We start from the raw sequence: 12911 nt of genomic DNA, 5'->3' as shown, positions 1-12911 counted from the left end.
AGTCTTTGAAAACTTAGACATGGGCAGGAAACAAGTAATAGAAGTAGATCGTGAGGTTTATAAGGCTATATAAAGCCTCCATAAGCTTTCTTTTTCTCTTTTTCATCCACATAATACGAAAAAGAAGGGACTACAGCTCTAAGATTTTGGGCACTCACATCAGGACCCACATATTTTATACACCAAAGTAGAAGAGTTTTCAAAACCCTCTTTGAAAGAAAAAACTTAAGACTGATATTGGCTTGACCTAAGAAGTCCAGGTGTCTGTTACAAAGAGCACCTACAGGCAAAGGGGAACTACACTTTCAAAAAAATAACAGTTGGTCTAAAAGAGATTAAATTGCCTTTATTTGTAGGTCGCACATGAATTCAGGGTTGAATCTGAGTCTTTGGAACTAGACTATTGGTAGATGCGAAGCTGTGAAGAATGGCTCATCTCCAAAGTACTGAATCTTCATGCAATGGGCAAACCACTCCAGGTGTGAGTTAATGAAAAGGGGCTCTTGGTATAGATCAATTCCAGACTATCAATAATGTCTCACACAACACTTTCATCTCTAAATTGGAGATAATGGATTTGACGAATGGACCACTTGCTGGATAAGGAATTGGCGGGATGGTTGCACTCAAAGAGTTGCGGTCAACTGCTCAGTGTCCAAGAGTAGATCAGTGATGAGTGGTGTTCGCAGAGGTCAGTATTGGGATTAGTGTTGTATAACATCTTTATGACACACATGAACAATGGGATTGAGCGCACCCTCAACAAGTTTGACACCAAAATGAGTGGTGTGGTCAACATGCTGGAGGCAAGGGATGCCATCCAAAGGGATCTTGACAGCCTTGAGATGTTGATGTGTGTGAAATACATGAAGTTCAATAAAGCCACGTGCAAGGTCCTGCACCTGGGTCAGGGCACTCCCAAGCACTAAAACAGGCTCGGTAGAGAATGAATTGGGGATTTGGGGGTGCTGATGGATGAGAACCTCAACAAAAGCCAAACGTATTCTGGGCTGCATCAAAAGAAGTGTGACCAGCAGGTTGAGGAAGGTGATTCTGCCCCTCTAATCTGCTCTCATGAGACCTCGCCTGGAGCACTGTGTTTAGTTCTGGAGTCCTCAGCACAGGAAGGACATGGATCTGTTAGAATGAGTCCAGAGGAGGGCCATGAAGATGATCAGAGGTCTGGAGAACCTCCCATACAAGGACAGGCTGAGAGAGTTGGGCTTGTTCAGCCTGGAGAAGAGAAGGCTCTGGTGAGACCCTATAGCAGCCTTCCGGGACTGAAAGGGGGCCTAAAGGAGAGCGGGGGATGGGCTCTTTACCAGGAATTGCAGAGATAGGATGATGGGTAATGGTTTTAAGCTGAAACAGGGTAGGTTTGGATTAGATCTTAGGAAGAAATTTTTTATTTTGAGGGTGGTTAGGCACTGTTACAGGTTGCCCAGAGACATCACGAATACCCCATCCCTGGAGGTGTTCATTGCCAAGTTGGATGGGCTTTGAGCAACCTGATCCAGTAGAAGGTGTCCCTGCCCACGGCAGGTGGGTTAGAACTTGATGATCTTCAAGGTCCCTTCCAAACCATTCTCTGATAGTGTTATTCTATGATCACTGGAGTTGGTATCAAGAAATTTTGTTTAAAATACTAGTAGAACTGATTCAACAAAAGGAATACCCTGAAGCATTAGGTATTTCTCATTTCAAAGAATGCAGTGAGTATTGTTCAAATACCTAAAACAGGAAGAGACCTCTAGTTCTGCAATATTAACATGTTGGGGTTTTTTTTCCTTTAAATTAACTTCAGGAATGATCATAAAAAATCTGCATTAAAAATCTGATTTTTAGTGCTGCAGAGTTGGAGCATTGCTACGGGGTTTTTGAAGAATCACTCCATATCCACATTTGTTTTCACCCTTTCAACCCAATTCTGTATTGTTACTGCTGAGTGGTGGAGCTGCCTTTGAAAACATACAAAGCAGGTGATTTTCAATTGTGTAAAGCCATGTTTGGCTTTAGGCATTTGAATTCATGGGAATAACCTTACAAAGTGCCTAGTCCAAAGCATAGTGAAGTCAATGGAAAATCTCCAGGTGACTTCACTGGGCCCTGGATCCAGTCCAAACTCTGGAGCCTCAAAGTCTGGAAGTCTCAACTGGGCTTGAAGTTAGTTCTAATTGTTCAAAAACAAAACAAGAATTTTGCAAGGTCAACCTCCTCCACACGCACTGTGTCCAAGTTTGCAATGACTTGAGAGTCTCCTCGAAGGCTGCAGGCATTCAGAAAAATGAACTGCCACCTTAGGATAAATCTTCTTAGAAAAGTCACAGCAGCAGATATAAAATGGGTTCATTATGTTGCCTCAGTGCTTTTCCACCAAAATTCATCCAGCTGTGCAGTTTAGTCATCAACAAGTTGTGGTTGCAGCTCATCTGATGAAATTAGAAAACCATATGGAAATTCACTTCTAGGAGACTATTACTTCCAGGAATCACCTAAGAAAAATAAATAAATAAAACACAAATGACGAAAAATTAAATTAAAAGTGTGATCTGATCTCCTAAAGTATTCTTTACTTACAAAGCTCCCACCCAAGGAACCAGTTACATGCATGTTTCAAGGAACTATATTGTTTTAAAAGGCCGTAAATGTCACAGAGTTAAAAGAGAGAGATGCAGCTAGATTTAGTTAAACAATTGACTAATAACTCAGTCAACAATATTCTTATCCTAGGTAGTAGTTATCAGCTTAGACAGCTGTTAAAATCTTTCACTGTAATACTTAAAAGGCAAACCACCAAATTCAATACCATATTGTTTGTGTAGTAGTGTTTGTTTAAAGGTAAATCACTCATAAAAGTGTAATTTCCTGCTGATACATAATGGCGGATAGTGGCAGGAAGTCGGTGCAAGCTGACTGAGACCCTGAGATATGCAGCGCTAAATTGCCATCAGTACTTTCCCCCAGCTCTAAAATGATTGTGTTTTTACACCCAGTTACACCTAAATTAGCACCAGTATATTCAGCTTCCATGCAGACGCCTCTTTTCTCTTTGTGCAATAGCACAAGATAAGAAAATATGCTACAATCGACATAATGAAGTCGTGTTTCTCCAAATAAAGATTCCCTTCCTGCTGGGGAGACCCTCCGGGGCAAAATTCGCTCCACAACCTGCTTTTCTTCTTGATTTGTTATGGTATCGTAGAATCATACAATCATAGAATCACCAGGTTGGAAAGGACCCACTGTATCATCGAGTCCAACCATTCCAAACACTCCTTAAACCATGTCCCTAAGTACTTCATCAACCCATTCCTTAAACACCTCCAGGGAAGGCCACTCCACCCCCTCCCTGGGCAGCCTCTGCCAGTGCCCGATGAATCTTTCCGTGAAGAATTTTTTTTCTGATATCCAGCCTGAACCTCCCCTGACGGAGCTTCAGGCCATTCCCCCTTTTCCTGTCCCCTGTCACTTGGGAGAAGAGCCCAGCTCCCTCCTCTCCACAACCTCCTTTCAGGTAGTTGTAGAGAGTAATAAGGTCTCCCCTCAGCCTCCTCTTCTCCAGGCTAAACAACCCCAGCTCTCTCAGCCGCTCCTCGTAAGACTTGTTCTCCAGCCCCTCACCAGCTTCGTTGCTCTTCTCTGGACACGCTCCAGAGCCTCAACATCCTTCTTGTGGTGAGGGGCCCAGAACTGAACACAGTATTCAAGGTGCGGTCTCACCAGTGCTGAGTACAGAGGAAGAATAACCTCCCTGGACCTGCTGGTGACCCCATATCTGATACAAGCCAAGATGCCATTGGCCTTCTTGGCCACCATCATACTCCTATTTTGGCTTTAAATTGGAGGGAGGAAGATTTAGACTAGACATTAGGAATAAATTTTTGACCATGAGGGTGGTGATGGACTGGCCCAGGTTGCCCAGGGAAGTTGTGGCTGCCCCATCCCTGGAGGTGCTCAAGGCCAGGTTGGACGGGGCTTCGAACAGGCTGGTCTAGTTGGAACTGTCCCTGCCCATGGCAGGGGGGGTTGGAAGTAGATGATCTTTAAGGTCCCTTCCAACCCAAACCATTCTATGATTATTCCATGATTCTATCATTCTGTGATTCTGTTTGCTCTCAGCTGACACACTACCTCATAGGATTTCATCATTTTTGGAACTGCTGATTGAAGCTACAATGTTCAATGTTTCATTCACTGCTTTACAAGTGTCAGTAGCACAGAAAGAGTGTTGTTGGCTGTGTTGGCTTTGGAAGGGCTGCTAGAGATTCATGTTCATATAACCAGAACCCAAATTGATTTATAAGCATGTACTCTTCACCCAGTGCCCCCTCAACCTGCACACGGGCTGGCAACGTGAAAGTGATGAGGATGCTGCCAGGGGTTAACCCTGAGACGCTGATATTATATAAAGCACAGGACAAAATAAGCATGGGAGGAATTGCCTGTTGCTCCTGTCCTGGTCCTTTGAGCTGAAAGCTTTTTGCCCAGTTTTCCCTGCCTAAATCTCAGGCTGCTAAGTCCCAAGCCAGATCTCTATGTGCTGTATTTTAAATTATAATCAATAAAAAGAGAGGCAGAAGGCAATTCATAGTGGGCACTCTGTACTATTTTGGGGTGGAATGAATCAGCATCCATCTCTCAGATGGTCCCTAGTGTCCAAGGTGGGTGGATATGTATTTTACTTTCCTGTATTTCTCTATAAAGATATCCCAGGATGCCATCAATATGCCTCGATGGCCTTATGCCAGAGCACTCCAAGTGCCATAAGAACGGACTGGATAAAATCTTACAGCCCATAGCTCAAGCCCACGCAGAGTAGGAAGAAGAGGACTCATATTGCATCTCTCACCCTCTCTCTGCCAAGAGCCTAATTGCTCAGCCAGCTTAAGAGAGGAAGAACAACTCGTGTCCTCTGCTGTCTCTTACCCGTCTGTACCTGAAAAGCCAAGCCCAGCTAAACCTGGACCTAAGCCACAGCGTTCAGAGGAAATGTTGACAGAGTGAGGATGTTGAGCCTCATTTAGTAGGAAGGACATTTGCTGCAGAAATTGTACTGAGAGTGCTCTGTTCTTTTGGACAGGAGAGACTTCTGATATGTGTATAGGTAGATATTTTTTACAGAATTCCCTTTAGCGGTCCACAGTAAGGAAACTGGAGTCCACAAAGATCAGAAGAAAGTGAACTATTTGCTAAATTTAAAATTATAAAACATTAATAGAAGGCTAAATCGGAAATCAGTTCCCCTTTTCTCCATCTGCCAAGCTCTGCTTTCTCAGCGGCAAAGCATGTATCTCAGGGAAATTCTCCCATCTCTCTCCATTAGGATTTGATGTTATCAGCTTTTTCCTGTCACATACAAAAAACTACTTTAATTAGCTCAGTTAGTAGCTATACTATCCAGCCTTGGAAACTTGTTTTGAGATATAAAGAACCAGTTGTCTTCTCAAGTGCCTTATGAATCATCATCAGCAATAAATACGCCAAAGTCCTTGAGTAACTGAGGCCAATACTTAGTCCTGGAGATGGAGCTCCATGGAATATGCCATCTGTTGAGTACAGTCCTAAAACCAGTCCAGTTCAGCCATCGCTGCCCCTAGGCTAACTCAGCACCCAGAGGAAGAAGAGCAAAAAGCCACCTTGTTTTCCTATCTCAACAAGTGTATCCCAAATTATGACATAGGCAGAAGACTTGCTTGCCTAAAAATGTCCTTTTTTCACAGGTTTTGTTTGTTTGTTGGATTTTTGTTTGTTTAACACCACAAATGCTTTTAGGAACATGGGTTTCCAGTGCCGTGTGAGCTGCTCGCATTCTCTGAAGTTCATGTTAGAAATGAGGGGGGGATTCATTTCCCGATAAGCTGGATTAAATCTTTTTGCAGGTTGCATAGTTCACGAGTAAATATAGCATTTGTCAATGCTTTCCTCACCCGGAGGAAGAGAAGATTGTCTATTAGTTTCCTCTTCATTAAACAGTTGCTAAAATAAAACTTCTTTGTTTAACTGAATGCCTCTGCAGTCTCAGTCAGGTGCAAGTCCTATTTCTTCAAACAAAAGGATAACAAAGGAAACATGCAACTGCCGTATAGCCTTGTCATTTGCTTTGAGGAGAGGAAGAGTTATAAGCCAGGCATACTTTTCCCTCAATGCCTCAAGGACAGAAGGAACAGCTGTCAGTCTGGGGGCAGCAGGATGGAGGAGGATCACACACTATATAAAAGCAGAATAGGATTTGGAGTTCCACGCAATCAGAAGGAGAATGGTTAGGAAAAGGCTATGAGAGAGGTGGTTTTGTTATGGCAATTCTCTTTGCTGAACCATCAGATTTGTTCCTCACCCAAAAAGTTTGCTTGAAGCCAAATGAGATTTTACAACAACCCTGGTGCGTGTGAAGATGTCATAATTTGGCATCACTTGTGCAAAATGGACCTGTTACGAGGATCGAGCTACTCGGCAGAGACAGGAATTGCGTAAATGTCTGTCCTTTTATTAATAGGTTTTTATTGTTTGCACTGTAACTCTGTCTTCATGCTTACACAGGCAGACCCTGCCTCTGCAGATCTGCATTTGAAATCAGTGAGAGAGATGTGATATGGCAAAGATAACCGAAATGGAAAGGAAAGGAGAGAATTAGCTTGTCAGAAATCACTCAAGAGGTTAGTGCCAGTGCCTACATGATGGCTTTAGGATGCTAATGACAGAAGGTAGGAATATGGGGAAATAATTAAGGAAATCTCCAAGGAGTTCACTTAGTTGATGATAATATTCAGGGTTTGTGAATTCATAGTAACAGAATTCAGAATAACATACATAACATATTAGTAATATACATAGATCCATGTTTTTTTTGCAGTCTACACACTGAAAAAGCATAGGAATCTCAAGATTTACTTTTCTTAATGCATCAGGTCTGATTTTTTTCTCCCTTCAGTCACAGCAGGGTTGACTTTGTGGAAAATCACCAAGTTCTACCAGAGTGGAATTCAGCAAAGAGCAGAAAAAAAGCAAGTCACCTGCCTTGCAGTTTCAGTGAGACTCTGCACGTGTTGCTGCTGTAATATAGGTTTGCTAGCTTGTAAAATACTTCCAGGTGAACTTGAATTCATCCCGTCTTCCATTCCTCCACATCTGAAATGGTAGAGCACAGGCAAAGACCCACACTGAAGTCTGGCTGTGGCAGCCCGTGCATTCAGAGCTCACCAGGTCTGGATGACTTCATCAGCAGGTGAAGAGTAAATCCAGACAATGACTGAAATTCACAGATTTGTAATCATACAGGTTTTAAGGCCCGAGAGGCTGCCATGATACCGTGATCTGATAATCTGACCCAGGTCAGAGAAGTTCATACAGAAGTTCCTGCACAGCCCTGTGGTCTCAGTTTGTGGTTGTTATTGGTTTAAAAACTATGGCTTGCCCCGGTCTCCTCATGACAGAGAATCACCACATCCCTCGTCAGGTACTGCAGTGGTTTGCTACACTGGTGAATCACCTTGACACAAATCTTCTTCAGCCCCACAGGCCACTTCCAAACCTGAAAACGAAGACATTTTGCAGACTCTGTTTCAGTACAACACGAACAAAAATCTCACACAGGGTTTACTGTCAGCCAAGATCATCCAACAGAAAACAGAGCTGGTGCTCAGAATATATAGATATTCTCTATAAAGCATCACTGAAGAGAGGAAAACCTACTTTCTACCTACTCCAGAAATTTAGAAGCTAATGTATTATCCAACATAGGCATGGTTATTTAGGTCACTTTCGGCCTCAGAGAGAAGGTCTGACTTTGCCAAGAGGCTCCAAAGGGCATTGAAACTGATTTCTCTTCCTATTTGAAAACATCTCTTGCTGAAACACTTTTTGAGGGAAATCACAAACACAGGAAACAGCAGCTATAGTGCTGCATGTTTGTCTGTATAGAAGGAATGTGATGATATAATTTTGGAATGTGCTTTCTTTCTCAGGTTTTTGTTTTGGTGGTAGGAATGTCACTTTCTTAAAAAGCAAAGCACATTCTTGGCTGTTCTCTCTCCTCCTCCTTCCAATTTTTGCCTACAAATCAATATTCCCATCTCCTGCCATGTGTTTTTCCCAACCTGTCAGATACTGTTCTCATGTTACTAGTACAACCATCTGATGTCAGGCATCCCAACAGGCAATTATAAATAGTCATTTACTATTAGTTAGAGGGCTTATTTATATAGATACAAGTTTCAAGATGTTCTTTGCTATTTTAACTTGAAAACATTATTTATTTCTCTTTGGCATAGAGGATTTGACCATTTAAAACACATCCATTTCTATCATGCTGTGGTAAAACACCAAGTGAAACTTCAGCCCTCTGAACTGAACCACGAATACCTTATGTCATCCATTTTTAGAGGAACCCAAAGGCATGTGATGCCCTGTTCTCCATGACTCTTGAGTAGGCACCTCTCACTCACAGCTCTGCCTAAGAGTGCCCATTTCCCAAAGGATATATCCTTATAGGCAGATAACATTTGTTAGTGCAGGTGAAGCTGGCTAAGACATGGAGATCTCCTTTGCCATGCTTTTGTGTGGAACTGTCACTTTTCTCCCCATTTAAACCTAATTCATGTGTTATGCACTTCTACTATATTACATCTCCTGCAACATCATGCTTTTAAGCTTCTACTTCCAATTGCTGCCAAGACTGAATCGATGTTAATCGATATCCTAAACCTCAAAGCTCTCAAGGACTAACACCCCAGAGGGACTGAGATGCTGCACTTTCGAGAGGCAAACCCTGTCTCATCATGCTGTTGTCTCTGGGAGCACATGGAGGAATGAAAATACAAAATTGTCCAAGAAACAAACCTTCCAACAGAATAATCTGAGAGTTTTACACTGTTTTTCTCATCCAACGTGGCATCCTGCTGCAAATCTCAGCGTGCTTTGCAGATGATCAGGACAGAAATGATCCTTTCAGGAAACAACGCAGAGAAAACTCTACGGGGTTGGAAGGTTCCCCTTGTCCACATGGGGAGGATGAGTATGGCTTTCCCAAAGGCCACCTCAGGAGCTTGTCCTGCAGCAGTCTGGGACCTCTTCAAATGGCAAGTGGATCCCTGCTGTTTGGAAGGACAAAAGGAGCTTCTTGTCCACGCTAGTGGCCAGACATGAGGTATTTAAATTTTGATATTGAGAAGGGCAATGCATATCAAAACAGTGCATTAGAAAAATCCTACTGATCCCTAAATCCAACACACTCTTTGAAAGCGTGTGCTTCAGCAATGAACATCTGGTAAAGGACACAGTAAAAGAACAGCAGGACATTGCCAACATGGGAGTCAATTAAAATGCAAAAACATTGATTCCTGTCTAAATGAAAGCTGACCCCAGAAAGCAGAGTCTTAAAGTCTCCTTGCGCTAGTATACCTCATGTCTCAGAGATGACACGGTGTGTTTTCTAGGTTTTTATTCTCAGACAACAGCAACATTAACATCAGACAAACTGCAGTTACTGATCAGGGTCATCACGTCTATACTAATGAACCCAGGACTACTGGAACCCAATCACTGTCCTTGATCTAAGGCTCTGTCTGATCTCCAGGGTAATTTCTAACAAAAGCTACTTCATTTTTTTAATCATAAAAACCTTTCCTTTCATTGAAGAATGTTTGACAAAAGGTTAAGGATCCATAATTGGACAGAGAAACAAAATTTTCTAATATAATCAAGGACACTGCAAGATCAAATGTTGTCTTTGCACTTGTAGAGCCATTGCTATGAAAGAACTAAACTTGGCTGGGCATATGTAATACTGCAAGCATCAGCTAATATATTCTCTTAAGTCTTCTATACTGGCTACAAAATGATTATTCAAAACCAGAGGCTTCCTACTGACTTAAACCAGGATCGTGTGTGGGTGTAAGGGTGTGCCTTCACTGGGGCATTTTACGTGGCAGGGGCCAGAAACCCGAGTCAACACATCTCTGTATTCTTTAACGACTAGATAAATCAGTAATAAGTTCATAATTGCAATTCCACAAGGTAATTTCATGCGCCTGAAAGAGGACAATATGCATACTACTAGAAGTAGAAACCTTTTCATCCCTACAAACCATATTGCTGAATACTCTAGTCTTTTCTGTTTGCAGAAACAAGCAGAAGGGAGGGCAGGGGTCACCCTGAGCAGCGTGGAGGTACCAAGAGGAGAAGAGGGAATCCTCAAATCTTCATATTCACTGAGTTCAGTTCAGCAGAAAACACAGAAACACAGCGCTCTGCTATGCTACCTCTTCTTAGCAATTTTCAGCTTTTTGGTTATACACAGGAGGAAATGTCATGGGATAAGGTTTTTAGATCTAGTATAACAAATAGGGTATGAAAAAAATCCCTTTTACTCCGACCATCTTTGAAATAACAAAGCAGCTCAATTTCTGAATTATTATATTCAAGCTGTCTTTCCACTTTCCTTTTTCCCCTGACCGCTTTAAATCTCTCTGTGGGTGGAGGTCTAATGTCGGCACATGCAATTCTATACTTTAATCATTTTTTAACTACAAGATCAAAGCAAGTAGGTTTTTATTACTCCAGTGTCCGATGCATCATAACTTAACTATTGAGTGTCAGGCAATAGCTATTCTCAATGCACTGCATTAAAATAAATCTTTCCAGCTACAGTCTCCTTCCACCAAGAAATGTATTGAAGAAAATAAAAGACTATTTTATTAACCATAAGAAAACTAGCAGTAGTACAAGTAAAATATAACCAACTTGTTTCTCTGTTTACCGTAGGGCTGCACAAGCAGTATGCTGGCTAAGAAGAGTCCTGGTAGCAGACACTGTTAACATTTTCATCTTATTCTCATTTCTAACACTTTTCTTCACTTCCCCTGCTTCCACAAGGGAACCCAGAGACATTAATACCTGGCCCTTAGCCAGACTGTCTGGATGAGTAGTCCCTGAGGTATTATTTCTCTGGCCATGGCAGTGCAGAGCCATTGCACACAAACAGAGGCATCTTTTCCCCATCTGGTGTCAATCCCTCCCCAACTGTGCCTATGTTACTGGTCTCTCTCCGTGCTCTCTCTCTAGGGGAATTCTTCCCATCTATTTGTCATGGCAGGTTATCAGGGGAATAAAGTTTTCAGGACTTGATCGATTGCACTCTTGTTTGTTTATTGACATCACTGGGTTCAAGTTTGGGACAATAACTGCAAGATAGGTCAAAATTTTGTTCAATCCTTTATACTTCTGGAGGAAGGATTGCACTTAATACTACTGTATGACTTGTTAACACGTTCACTACCGTCCACAGGGGATTGACTTGACCCCATTTAGCAGTCTAAAGGAATTTTAACAGCATCTTATTACGACTACAGCAAAAAATCTGAGCTTTTCTGCACATGAATCACTCTGGGCACAGGGCAGTTCCACTGTCCCTGGCCATTCAGCTGCTTGTCACGCACGAGGATTTGCCAGACTGCCTTTCCAGCCAAGCAGAGCACGCACAACACTTACACTCCGTTGTCAGGTTGAAATCCTCCCAAATAACTTTGCTGTCACAAGCTGTTCCAATTAAGAAAGCACGCAATAATATCCCTAATTACACTTTACTTTGATGAGAGATCTAGGCATTTTTTAAAAACGCATGTTGCATAGGGTTAGAAGAATCTTCATTTCAATTCTTCGCATATTTTGGCACGAGCCATGTCTCCACCCTTCGTCAGGCTCCAGGCCCTGTAGGGGCACAGGCATGAATTCTGCTACGGCAACCCAGGCTTAGGATGCAGACACCAGCAGAGCAAGCGCTTAGAAGGAGATTTATACTTTGTTGATTACAATGGTAATAAGCCACAAACACAAATTCAAAGAGTGAGAGTCAACAAAAACCATGTTCTCTTTGAGTGAGATAAAATCTCTACCTTTTACACACCTATCTATTGAAGTGTTCCTGGATAAAATGTGTAATTTTAATTAACTGAAAGTACCTTCCTTTTATATTGAGCTTGGTGCTAAAACCAAAGAAAATCATACAGAAAAAAAAGCCATGTTGGCTGAATGCATCTATCTCTTTTGTGTTGAAAAACTGGTATGTGCACTGCTTTCCTGTCAATCAATACACATTAGTGTGTAATTTGGGACCTTAAAAATATCCACATCACTATGCTAATCCTCTTGCCAACCAGGCACAAGCATTTATATGATGAAGTTCTCTAATGCAGGTTCCACAGATAAATTTCATTCTGTCAATGAAGCAGCTACAGTGAGTGCAATTATCCCTAAAGTAAGGAAGAAAAAGAAGAAAACCTGAAAACAAAGGTGTCGATACAGAACTAAAGATAAGCACAAGGAAATTAGATTCTTCACTGTAATTTCTTAATGCTATTCTGGCATGAAATGTTTATCTCTATTATTTAAACTATTATGTCAAAACTGTTTCCATTTAACAGACATACATGGAAGTACAGATAGAAATACACGTTACATTTATGTATTTCTCAAGAACGCTGCGGGGTTTTTTTTGATCTCTCAGGATTATTTGGTTGGTACAGATCCCTTGATCATACTAAAGAAGACTTTTAGGTCAGGAATTTAAATTTACACTAAAACAAAAATCCCATCAAATGGGTATTTCATTAGAGATAACTTTTAATCTCCATCCAGACCCAGGTCTCAAACACCCCTTCTTGGATATCCTCTGTTGTTCCTGCCCAAGGGTTTTGCCATCTCACTCTCTCTTTCGACACCACCCTGTTGTTTGGCTAGCAAGACGCGTTGTTTCTCTAACTAGATCAAGGATTTTGCCAAGTTCTGTAGCTTCCACTTCTGTAGCATATTTAGAATTCCTCCAGCCCTCTCTATCTCAAAAATTCTTGGCCCTGCACAACTGTTTTATTTTGGCTGCTAGAAGCCCATACTAACCCAACCAGATTTTGGCTGGCAAC

General features: G+C 41.8%; 1 long non-coding RNA gene across 2 annotated transcripts in view; it reads right to left on the bottom strand.

Moving 5' to 3' along the window:
* Positions 1 to 387: 387 nt before the first annotated feature.
* LOC128852228 (uncharacterized) overlaps positions 388 to 12911 on the bottom strand; it is a 26734-nt gene continuing 14210 nt past the window's right edge. The window contains exons 3-4 of one of the 2 annotated variants that reach the window (XR_008449944.1): positions 7011 to 7528; positions 388 to 2492 (exon numbers count right to left, since the gene is read on the bottom strand). This is a non-coding gene — a long non-coding RNA (uncharacterized LOC128852228). The remainder of the gene's footprint in view (positions 2493 to 7010; positions 7529 to 12911) is intronic. The other variant, XR_008449943.1, reaches the window with a different exon arrangement.

This window comes from Cuculus canorus, chromosome 5 (genome assembly GCF_017976375.1).
Source record: "Cuculus canorus isolate bCucCan1 chromosome 5, bCucCan1.pri, whole genome shotgun sequence".
Taxonomy (NCBI): domain Eukaryota; kingdom Metazoa; phylum Chordata; class Aves; order Cuculiformes; family Cuculidae; genus Cuculus; species Cuculus canorus.
This window is presented reverse-complemented; position numbering and strand designations above follow the sequence as displayed.